Raw genomic sequence first — 11,837 nt, 5'->3', positions numbered from 1 at the left:
CTCTTTGCTGCAACCTCGCACCAGGCCTGGAGTACCCTTGATGCCAGTTTTTCTTCTCAGTCCATGGCGCGGTCCATGGCTATTCGCAATAAACTTGGTGATCTCAAGAAACTGGATAAATCTGTGACGGCTTACTACAATGAGGCTAAAGAGCTGGCTGATATACTGTCTTCCATTGGTCAGCCCCTTCGTGATTCTGAATTCATTGGGTATATTCTCAAGGGTCTTGGCGAGGACTATGACTCTCTTGTAGAGAACGTCGAAGGGCGTGATAGCACTAATCCGATTAGTGCCCATGATCTGTATGCACGCCTCCTCAACACGGAGGAACGCCTTGGAGCTCGCCGCCCGGATGGTCCATCCTTTGACGCCTCCGCCAACGCTGCATACCGTGGCGGACGCAACCAGCAGCCCCGCCCGCCCAACGGGTCCTTTTCGCAGCCGCCTAAGCAGCCGGCTTCGCAGCCGCGCCCTGCGACCACGCCGGGTGCCCGTGGCCGGTCCTGGGTGTGCACCACATGCGGTACCAAGGCCCCCTGCCAGCTCTGTGGTATTGCTGGCCACCTCGCCTCGCGTTGTCATCGCCGCTTCAAGCAGGACTTCTTGGGTATTGGCAACGACGGCAGCGGCAATGAGAAGCAAGCCGCCCTTGCGACTCATCACGGGTCTACTACAACCTATCCCGTCGATGCGACTTGGTACATGGATACTGGTGCTTCTGATCACCTGACACATGAGCTCTCTAGGCTCAACCCTCGGGAGACCTACGCCGGCCACGACCAAGTCCGTACTACCGACGGCACAGGTATGCGCATTTCCCATGTTGGCCAGGCATCGCTCCTTTCACATTCCTCTAGACATGTCCATCTTCGTAATGTTCTTTGTGTTCCATCGGTCACTCGTAATCTTCTTTCGGTTAAACGGCTTACCATCGATAATAATGTCTTTGTTGAGTTTCACCCGTTTCATTTTTTTGTCAAGGACCGAGTTACCCGGGACGTGCTTCTTAGAGGTCGGAGTCGTGATGGTCTTTATGTGCTAGATGCCCCTGCCGCCCCTGTCGCTCCTACCACCCCTCAGGTCTTCAGTGGTGTGCGTGCCGCCCCTTCACAGTGGCATGCTCGCCTTGGCCATCCTGCTACCCCAGTTGTTCGCCATGTGCTCCGTCGCCATGATCTCCCTTTTGTGTCTAGTACTACAGCACCAGCAGTTTGTGATGCCCGTCAACAGGGCAAGAGTCATCAGTTACCGTTTTCTGAGTCTAGTCATATAGTTACAGCTCCTCTTGAACTTGTGTATTCGGATGTGTGGGGTCATGCCCAAACTTCAGTCAGTGGTCATAATTATTATGTCAGTTTCATTGATGCTTATAGTCGCTTTACCTGGCTGTATTTACTTAAGCGTAAGTCTGATGTGTTCACTATCTTTCTTCAGTTCCAGGCACATGTTGAGCGCCTCCTCAAAACTAAAATTGTTCATGTACAGTCGGATTGGGGGGTGAATACCGTAATCTCAACACCTTCTTTCAGACTCATGGGATAGCTCATCGTGTTGCTTGTCCACATACACATCAGCAAAATGGTGCTGCTGAACGCAAGCACCGTCATATCGTTGAAACTGGTCTCACCCTGTTAGCCCATGCTTCTGTGCCCTTTCGCTTTTGGAGCGACGCTTTCACCACTGCGTGTTATCTCATCAATCGCTTGCCCACACGCCTTCTTCGTATGAAGTCTCCCGTTGAGCTTCTCTTCCATGAGCCACCTGACTATAGCTTTCTAAAAGTGTTTGGGTGTGCATGTTGGCCCCATCTTCGCCCCTATAACAGTCGGAAACTCGAGTTTCGCTCGAAAAAGTGTGTGTTTCTTGGCTACAGTTCCATGCATAAGGGTTACAAGTGTCTCCATGTCCCGTCCAACCGCGTTTATATCTCTCGCGATGTTGTGTTCGATGAGTCACTCTTTCCCTTTGCCTCTCTTCCCACAGCTGAGTCCTATACACCGCCTACCACTTCATCTCCTGCGTTGCCTGGTCAATTTTTGGATATTGCGTATTCGCCTATATTGTTGCCTAACCATGGTGCAGGACTTGGTCGTGGTGCTCGCCTCGAGCTTCTGGATGATGCACCATCATCTGTGCCTCCCGCCCCGGCTGTTTCTACCTCCGACGACGATCACTGCATGGGGCATGCAGCGTCCTCGGTCCCTGTGCCGGCTCCCGCGCCTCTGCATGCGTCGCCTGGGCCGCCCACTAGGTCGACGCCTCCCGCGTCGCCGCGGCAGCCAGCTGCTGCCCCCGCGCCTTCATCCACTGGGCCGGCATCCCCTCCACCCAGCCCTGGACCGTCGCCCTCGGCGACCTCACCGTCTGCACCGCCCACCCCGCCGGCTGGGCCGACGCCGCAGGTGTCCCCTGCTCCGCAGTCGCCTGTGGCCCCGTCTCCGTCGCCACCGCCTGTGTCTTCGACATCGCCGCCACCGGCTGTGGATCCTCCTGTGACCCTCCCTGCGCCTGTGGCTCATCGACCTCACACACGCAGCAGGAGTGGTATTGTTCGTCCTCGCGAACGCACTGACGGCACTGTTGCTTGGCTTGCGGCCTGTCTTGCTCAGGCTACTGCTGACCCTACTGCGGAGCCTCGTCACTATACCGCTGCCATGCAAATCCCTCATTGGCGCAGTGCCATGGAACTGGAATATCAGGCACTTCTCAAGAATGATACTTGGACTCTTGTTCCTCCCAAGCCAGGCGTCAACATTATTGATTGTAAATGGGTTTTCAAAGTCAAGAAGCATGCTGATGGGTCCATTGAGCGATACAAGGCACGTCTTGTTGCAAAGGGTTTCAAGCAGCGCTATGGTCTTGATTACGAGGATACCTTTAGCCCTGTTGTGAAGCCTACTACCATCCGTGTGCTTCTCTCGCTGGCTGTTACCCGTGGTTGGTCTCTTCGCCAGTTGGATGTCCAGAATGCTTTTCTGCATGGTGTCCTTGATGAGGAGGTCTATATGCGCCAGCCTCCTGGCTTTGCTGATCCAGACCGGCCTGCTCATCTCTGTCGCTTGGTGAAGGCCCTTTACGGTCTCAAGCAGGCTCCTCGTGCTTGGCATGCGCGTCTCAGTACAGCTCTCCGAGCTCTTGGGTTCATTCCCTCTACAGCAGACACGTCGTTGTTTCTATTTCAGCGACCCCAGGTTACCATGTACATCCTGGTTTATGTTGATGATATCATCCTTGTCAGTTCCTCAGTCACTGCTGCTGACCGCCTGGTGTCCTCTCTTCGGACGGCCTTTGTTGTGAAGGATGTTGGCAAGCTTCATTATTTCTTGGGTCTGGAGGTCACTCATGATGATACCGGCCTTTCTATGACTCAGAAGAAGTATTCAGAGGATCTTCTGCGACGTGCTGGCATGCTTCAGTGTAAGCCTGCTCTCACACCTATATCTGTGACTGATCCACTTACTTCTGATGATGGCACACTTTTGTCTGCTGAGGATGCTACTGAGTACCGCAGTGTTGTTGGTGGTCTGCAGTATCTCACTCTCACTCGGCCTGACATATCCTATGTTGTGAACCGCGTCTGTCAGTATCTACATTCACCGAGGGATACACACTGGACTGCTGTGAAGCGCATTTTGCGCTATGTTCGCCATACCGCGTCCTATGGCTTGCGTCTGTCTTCTGCTTCTTCGTGCTTGCTTTCTGCGTATTCTGATGCTGATTGGGCTGGCAATCCTGATGATCGGCGATCAACGGGGGGATATGCAGTATTCTTTGGCTCAAATCTGATTGCCTGGAGTGCTCGCAAGCAAGCTACAGTGTCCCGAAGCAGTACTGAAGCTGAGTATAAGGCTGTTGGTGATGCTACAGCTGAGTTGATTTGGGTCCAGTCCCTACTGCGGGAACTGCGGGTTTCGCAGTCTCAGTCTCCTATTCTTTGGTGTGATAACATCGGTGCAACTTATCTGTCGTCTAACCCAGTGTTTCATGCCCGAACAAAACACATCGAAGTTGACTATCACTTTGTGAGGGAACGTGTTGCACGGAAGCTACTGCGAGTCGGGTTTATCTCTTCTAAGGATCAACTTGCAGACATCTTCACAAAGCCGCTGTCCTTGCCATTGTTTCAAGGCTGTAGGCGCAATCTTAACCTGTTGGATGTTCGATAACACGGTTAAGATTGAGGGAGAGTGTTAGACTGTATATAATAGCTTCCGTATTTGTACATGTATTGTAACTCTTCTACACTATAAATATAAACCAACGCCAATCCTATTGGGTGTCAAGCGTTCCCCAAATCCTTTGTCTCACAGAATACAACATACTTCTAGATAAGACTTTGAACACTTGAAGTATGTATCAATTCCTATATTTACAAATTTTCTTTTTAAAAAATGAAACTTTATGGATACGTTTTTTGCATGTTGAAAATATAAGGGCACTAGTAAGCCCATGATCCAAATTGACGCACTCCACTCCACTTGGCATAGACTTAAAAAACATCATGTTAAGAACGCATTTTTTTTCGAAATGGGGGAAATATCGCCCCAGCTTCTGCATCCAAAGAATGCACATGTCTTTTTTTATTAGATTATTCACGAAACCTTACAAGAAAAAATACAAAAGATCAAACTCAAAGCAACCTTACTATACCTACAGTGGGATGAAGAGGGTGACAATACACCAACTCAAATCATCCAAAACTAAATGCCTTCTCAGACCGCCCAATAGCAGGTGAGAAACACATCCAGTCAAGCAGACTCTCAGCGCACGCCAACGCACACGCCACAGGGGTTGCTCCCGCCGTCTTCCCCGACTCCATCTTCAAGAGAGATCAACGCATTAACCTTGCAAGACCTGCCGTCGATGCCACCATGACGCCAGACAGCTCCACCCTCCTGCACGTATACATCATCCCGCATCTGTCGTCGATACCCTGCAGCACCATGCCACTGAGACTCAGCGCCAACAATGTGGTAGATGAACACCACTCCACCGAAGTCCGCCAACATCCAGCAGCTGCTCCAAAAACGATGCCCAAGAGGTAGAACGACGCAGGACGCGCCGCCATCGTCCGATCCGGGAGACCCGGACCTAGGGTTTCCCCCGGAGTAGCACGAGTGAGAAACCGCAGACTGCGTTGACGATGCCTTCAAGAAGGTTGTGGCGCGACACGTCGCCATCGTCCGCCAACCGAGGTCGGAACACGGTTTTCACCGGCAGCCGCGCATCCCCAACTCGCCGAGTGTAGTACCAAGACGGGCAAAGATGACGCCTTCGACAAGGTAACGATGTCGACCGACGCCGCCATCATCCGCCAAGACCGAGGTCGAGGCTCAGTTTTCACCGGGCGCCATGACACCCCGGACTAGATCACCATCGCCATGATCCCCCACACAGGACTACCAGTCTGGCCGACCACCTCCGACGATGAAGAAGGCCGCCTCCTCCATCGAACCCGAGGTTGCTGCCCCGGGCGTCCTCGAACCGCGGGAGAAACCCAAGGTCACCACCCCGCACCGGCGAGAATCGGAGGGGATGGTTGTCATCCTTTTTTTTTCTTCGATAAAGCGCATTGTCACCATAAAGAGTATGTATCCAGATCACGAAAAGACAAAGGATGCATCGAATGACTTTTTATTGATTAGCAGGGGAAACTTAAACAGATGTCCAGACGAAATTAACACAAAAGAACATTAAAGAGAGAAATGAAAAAAGAAAGACCATGGTGATGAACCAGCCACCCCGGTGGCACTAATTTGGCACGTGTGCGATGCAGAACCATGACGTGAAAATCCACATTCAGCCAGTGGCAGCAGCAGTTGTACACATACAGTAGTACATAAGTTGTCTAAATTCGCATTTTTTTTGCTATAATAAAAATAAAATTGATGGTTAGGAATAATTTAAATATATTAACAGTCTATGGGCATCCAAAGATTATGTAGAACCGTTGATTTGACCCCCCTTTCGAAAACAAAAGATATGAGCGCCAAAATTGCAAAGGATAATTTATTGCAGGATGTAATACAAACGTCCAGCATGAACTGGATGCATTACCAGCCGAAGTGCAAGCCCTGAAACAAGGCTTGAGTCTTTCCCAATCTGTCGGATGCAATAAGATTATAATTAGCTCAGACTGTATGAAAGTAGTGGAAACTATGACATGAAGACTTTTGATTTTTACTAGTAGCCCGTGCGTTGCCACGGAAAAACAAAACATGCAGAAAGGTGATTTTACTTTATTGGGCATCGCAAGAAAGGTGGACCAACATGTGTTCTTTCTAGTCGTGCTCACACCATGTAAGTCATATTTGCATAATACAATTGGTGTGAATTTAGTTGATTAAGTGTGCATGAGATGGTCACACAGATAATTAAACTAATAGAACTATTTAGCAAAGGCGTTAACATCAAGCAGAAGTATAAAGAGGAAAAGCATATAACATCATCTATGTGAGAAAAGAACGACAAATCACATCAGTGTGCCATATACAACAAGTACATGACGATCGAGCCGTCCCAAACAACTCAAGTCCATACAACAATGTGAAACATAGTTATCGTCTACCCGTCACAAGCAACTCCATGCAAACACAAAAACAAAAAATAGCTATTGCGCCAAGAATGCTTCAACTTTTGAAATCTCTACTATTCTTCTGTCATTGGTTGGGGTATTGTTTGTCTGATCATAAAAGGTCTTTCTTCCACTTTTTGTTTGATCCCCAGCAGCCTCGTGCATGTTTTCTCTACCTCTATATGGTTAGTCAAACCTTTCTCTACCCCTTCCACTTCCACCAGCAAAATACCCCCTTAAATCATAGACATTCCTCTCACCAGCACCCCTCATGATACTTCGATCATCGGGCCTTAGGGATTACCATGAGTGGTAATTTCTCCTTTCTTCTCTAATTCCAGAGGTTTGCCTAGGTTGATCTGGTTTGCTTGTGTTAGCATCCAACTTCTTGCTCAACCTTTTCTTGGAAACTATGTCACCCTTAGACTTGTGTTTATCGCTATCATCAAGATGTTTGGTTTGATCCTTGTGTCTTCAATAGTATGTCAAACGAAAAACAATCTAAGCAAAGGGATGGAAAGATAAATTAGTGCCAAAAGTAAGAATAACAATAGAAGCTTCGACAGTCTATACTACTACCACATTTTTACATTGATAGTTAAATGCCATGCGTTGCCACGGATCTCAAATTTCTTTTATCGTATTTTTAAAAATAGTTATAAGAAATATGTGTATAAAAACTATAACCATCTTCCTATTCTAAAAATAATAATATGCTACTCTATTAAATTTATTTTCTCGCTGCACACAAGAATCCTTTTTTGGTTCTTCTCACACTTATATATGATCTCCCACCATTGTTCAACTCACTCCACCAAGTGTGTGTAAACTATAAGTGCACATATATGTAATGTGTACTTCAAATCATGAGCTGTACCTAACAAAGCTGATGTAAGCCATGTAGACTGGTTCTTTGTGGTTTTAAATTGCTTTTCAGTTTCAGAAAGTATTTCCAATGCATTCATGAGTTTGTCCACATCGACCTCAGCAGCTGAGAAGTTTGCACACAAGGTTAGATGGATACAAATCCAAGTGTGTGTTAAGTATAATTAGTGTAGAGGAAGAGCACAAGCACTGACCATGTCGGAGGCCACGGTCTGTCGTTCTTGGAGATGGCACGATGCAAGGATCTCTAAGAGCTTCAGGACGTGGTTGTGGTCTACTTGGTGAGCGCCCAGATGCGCAGCTCACTTTTGGCCACGCGGCGAGAGGACCGAGCGAATCGGCGGCGTCTCTGTTCCTCTTGTCCGTCACCAACCCATCAAGCACACACCACTATGTAACCCAGTACAAAAAAAATCTCAAAAACCTCATCCAGTTGTTGGGGTATCTACTGTCTGAGTACTTAACAATTGTGACCCAAATACATCTTCCACTCGGCAGCAAGCATACACTATCATGTACTTCAGTCTTCAAGCCTGAAGCAGCATCTATCAAAGTGCCAGACCCCTGCATAACCCTGCGTGTAAAACATCCTAAGAGAAAAACACAGAGAATAAAGATGCCGCAGCAATAAAGCAATTACTAAAACTAATCTTGCCATTTGCCAATTCTCCTTAGTTGCGTCACATACTTGGAGATCTTCTTGATAGCTTCAAACTTGGATATAATTACGCAGGAATTTGTCAACCATCAAAACTCAAAATAAAGTAAAGTATTTCGAGAGAATGGTTCACAAGTTACACTGGTGGAAAAAAGGGCTTTGGTCGCGGTTGGCAACTGCCATTAGTCGCGGTGGCCCAACCGCGACCAAAGCAGCGCGACTAAAGGCCCCCCCCTTTAGTCGCGGTTCCTTACGAACCGCGACTAAAGGCCCGTCCACGTGGGCCGCAGGGGAGCGCCAGGGCGGAGGACCTTTAGTCGCGGTTCTTCTGGCCAACCGCGACTAAAGGCCTCCGCAGGGTTTAGGGTTTTAGCCCCCCTCCCCCTAAATCTGGTTTCTTTTTAATTTGTATTGTTTTATTTCTTTTGGGTTTTAATTTTGAAGGAGTTTCACATATTCTACGGTACTGTATACATACATGCATATGAATGTACAATTTCAAACAAATTTGAAATTAGAACCAAAAAGAATTCAAGAGGAATATACAATATATATTCAATATCGGATGACCATATACAATATATATTCAATATCGGATGACCATATACAATTTTGAACAAGTTAGTTACAAATTCTGGTGCATATAAAGTTCTACGTCATCGTAATAGTGTTCTCCTCTAGGATCGATGACTTCCCTCGCCAACCATCCAGCTAGTTCCTCTTGAAGTGGTCGGAAGCGAGCTTCTGGACTAAGCGTCTTCCGGAGGTTATTCCTCAGGATGTTGTTCTCACACGTCTGGTCCCGCTCATTGCAGTATCTCCGGATCCTCTCACAAACATAGTATCCACATAGATTGGTCCCCGGTGGCTGAATATCCCCAGTCGTCCGCACTGCCATTTTAAAATGTAGCTCCTTTTTGAATTCACCGACCTTGGTATCTACGAACCGTCTCCAAACCCTACGAGGCAAAGAAAATTAAATAAACAAGAGAGTTATTAATTAGTTACTTGATATTAGGAAATGATGAACGAAATAGGCCGATCGATATAGAGCGCAAATGAATGAAAATAATTACTTTTGCATCATTTTTCTCATGTCGCCCCAAAGCGCCGGATCCATATTCGAGAGAGTCGTGGACGAGAACTGAGGAGGTCTGAACTTTAATTACCATAAGAATCCAGTGGAACCTGCGGACACGATACATGCACAGTCATGCATAACTCATCGATTAGCCACATACCATAAACAAAAGAGAATGTGCTCAAGACAGAAACACTCACCCAAAATGGTAAGGAAATAGAATATCACTTTTCTGTTGCTGTTTTCTAATAAACCGCCACAGGTCATCCTCCACGTCGGTGGGGTGGTGTTCTAACACATGTGAATTAACGATGTGTGGGTCAATGAACCCAACATCATGGATGTTCCTTATTCGCATTTCCCGCTTCTTCATTCTGCATAATATATAGCGTACACAACAAGATAGTTAGGACAATATATATATATATATATATATATATATATATATATATATATATATATATAGTGCAGGCCGGCAATGAACGAGATGGGGTAGAAATTAATAAATCACTTACAGAACGTAGCAACTGATGATAGATTTGTCGAGGTCGCGCAGATTGAACAGCTGGAACAATTCACTCAGAGGAATTTGTACCCAGTAATGTTTGAAGTGATGCTCATATCTAACTTCCGCATAGATATACTCTTTGGCGTTTTTATGTTTTATGTAACCCTTGTACCAATTTAGCAGACCTAGCATTTGTCGAGGTAGATCCTCTTCCTGCGCAGGCTCGACGAGAGGGCCATTCTTCACATATGTAAATACTACGTCCTTCATTGGCGCCTCATCAAGGCCTAGCAGTGCACGAAGAGTGATACCTAACTCGGCCGCTTGTTCTCTGGCACTCGTTACAGTCAATCCATGTGCTGCCGCAGCTGCTATGATATCGGGGGCATCCGGATCGGCGGCTTGCACTATGAGCGGGGCGATCGATTGTTTACTTTGTTCCCCGAGCTGGGCAACTTCTTTCCCCCTTTCTAATTTTGACTCGGCCTCGTCCTTCAAGGCTTTCTTCTCCGCCAACTCTTTCCTGTTCTTGAACGCGAGTGCTTGCCTACGAAGTTCACGTAAATAGTCGTCAGGCAGATTCTTCGCGGCTTGGGACGGTGTGTTCAAAAATGACTTAGCCCATCGCTTTTCCTTGTCAGAATATACTGGCTTGGGCTCGCCCTCTATTTTCTTCTTGACGCTCGCCTTCCATTTCTCTAAATCAGCAGCCGCGCCCGCCTCGACTTCCTCGGCACTACTTTCCCAAGACCTCCTGGGGAGAGGCTTCAGTGATACCTCCGGTACCTTTGTTTTCTTAGGTACGTAAGGGTCCGGGTTAATAACCCAGGACTGCTTCTGCTTCTTCGCCGGAGGTGGATTGGGGGGCGGTACCGGTGTCTGATCACCCGCCGGACGAGGACTGGGGGGCGGCGTCGGCTGACGTGAATGAGGTGTATTAGGTGAAGCACCACCGCCACCGTCACCGCCACCGCCACCGTCACCGCCACCGCCACCGCCACCGTCACCGCCACCGCCACCACCACCACCGTACGGGGGTGGACTTGTTGGCGCCTCGCCTGGAAACTTGATAAATTTCTTCTGCCATAGAATGAACTGGCGCTTGACATCTCCAAGTCTTTTCACCCCTTCAGGTGTAGCAATGTCAATGTCCAGGTCCTCGAACCCTTGGACTATCTCCTCCACCGTCACACGAGCATAGCCATCTTGAATGGGGTTGTTGTGGTGGAGTGCTCCAGGTGGTAAAGCACTGCCGATGGCTACCTTCATGGACATGTTCCCGATAGGATAATACAGATGACATGCTTTCATCTCCTTTATATCGTCCACGGGGTAGCGAGGAGGCTCCGGTGCAGTAATTTCGACCACCAGAGGCTCCGGTGCAGTAATTTCTATCGTCGGTGCACCAGCCGGTGAGGCCTCCGTGGAAGCCACGCTGCTTCTTCTCCGCTGCTGGCTTCCGAGATCCATTGGATGATCTTCAGCATGCTGCGCCCGAGCTGCATCTCTTTCGGCGACTAGTACACTCACGGTTTTCTTCATCACATCCATTTCCGTTACCAACTTCGCCACAACATCTGCATCCCGATCCATCTTTCTCTTACGGCTTCTGTAACCGTACGGGTCATCGTTCTGGGGGAACCCTACTTTCCACGGAATGGGCCCCATGCCTCGTATACGTCCTCCGTGTTCAGGATTCCCGAGGGCTTTTGTCAGGGCGTCGTTCTCTCTGTTGAACCTGATCCTCCCCTCTTGAGCCTCCCTCATTGCCTCAATAAGCTTTTGGGTGGGTGTAATTATTTTGCCCTGATAAACACACTCCCCTGTCTCCGGGTTCAGCGATCCCCCATGCCCGTACCACCAGCTTTTGGCCCTTGGGTCCCATCCCTCCGTACCTGGACGGATTCCTCGCGCCCTCAGCTCGTTCTCCATCTTCTCCCACTTAGGCTGCCAAAAGCGATACCCTCCTGGCCCCATTTTATGATTGTACTCCTTCTTGGCCGCATTTTCCTTATTTTTTTCGATAGTTCAAGGAACTGCTCCGATTTCTTTTGCTTCACAAATTCTGGCCAATCATGTTGCAGTTTCTCATATTGTCCTTTGAAATTCGGAGTCTTGCCCTGGTTGACAA

At 48.2% G+C, this 11,837-nt stretch overlaps 1 long non-coding RNA gene across 1 annotated transcript; it reads right to left on the bottom strand.

Moving 5' to 3' along the window:
* Nucleotides 1-6,431: 6,431 nt before the first annotated feature.
* LOC127295291 (uncharacterized) lies at nt 6,432-8,251 on the bottom strand. Its single transcript, XR_007847684.1, has 2 exons — nt 7,654-8,251; nt 6,432-7,565 (listed from the first exon to the last, which is right to left on the bottom strand). It is a non-coding gene; the product is annotated as an uncharacterized lncRNA (long non-coding RNA).
* Nucleotides 8,252-11,837: the final 3,586 nt, after the last annotated feature.

This window comes from Lolium perenne, chromosome 4 (genome assembly GCF_019359855.2).
Source record: "Lolium perenne isolate Kyuss_39 chromosome 4, Kyuss_2.0, whole genome shotgun sequence".
Classification (NCBI taxonomy): Eukaryota; Viridiplantae; Streptophyta; class Magnoliopsida; order Poales; family Poaceae; genus Lolium; species Lolium perenne.
The sequence above is the reverse complement of the archived record's forward strand: the minus strand, read 5'-3'. Positions and strand labels throughout refer to the sequence as shown.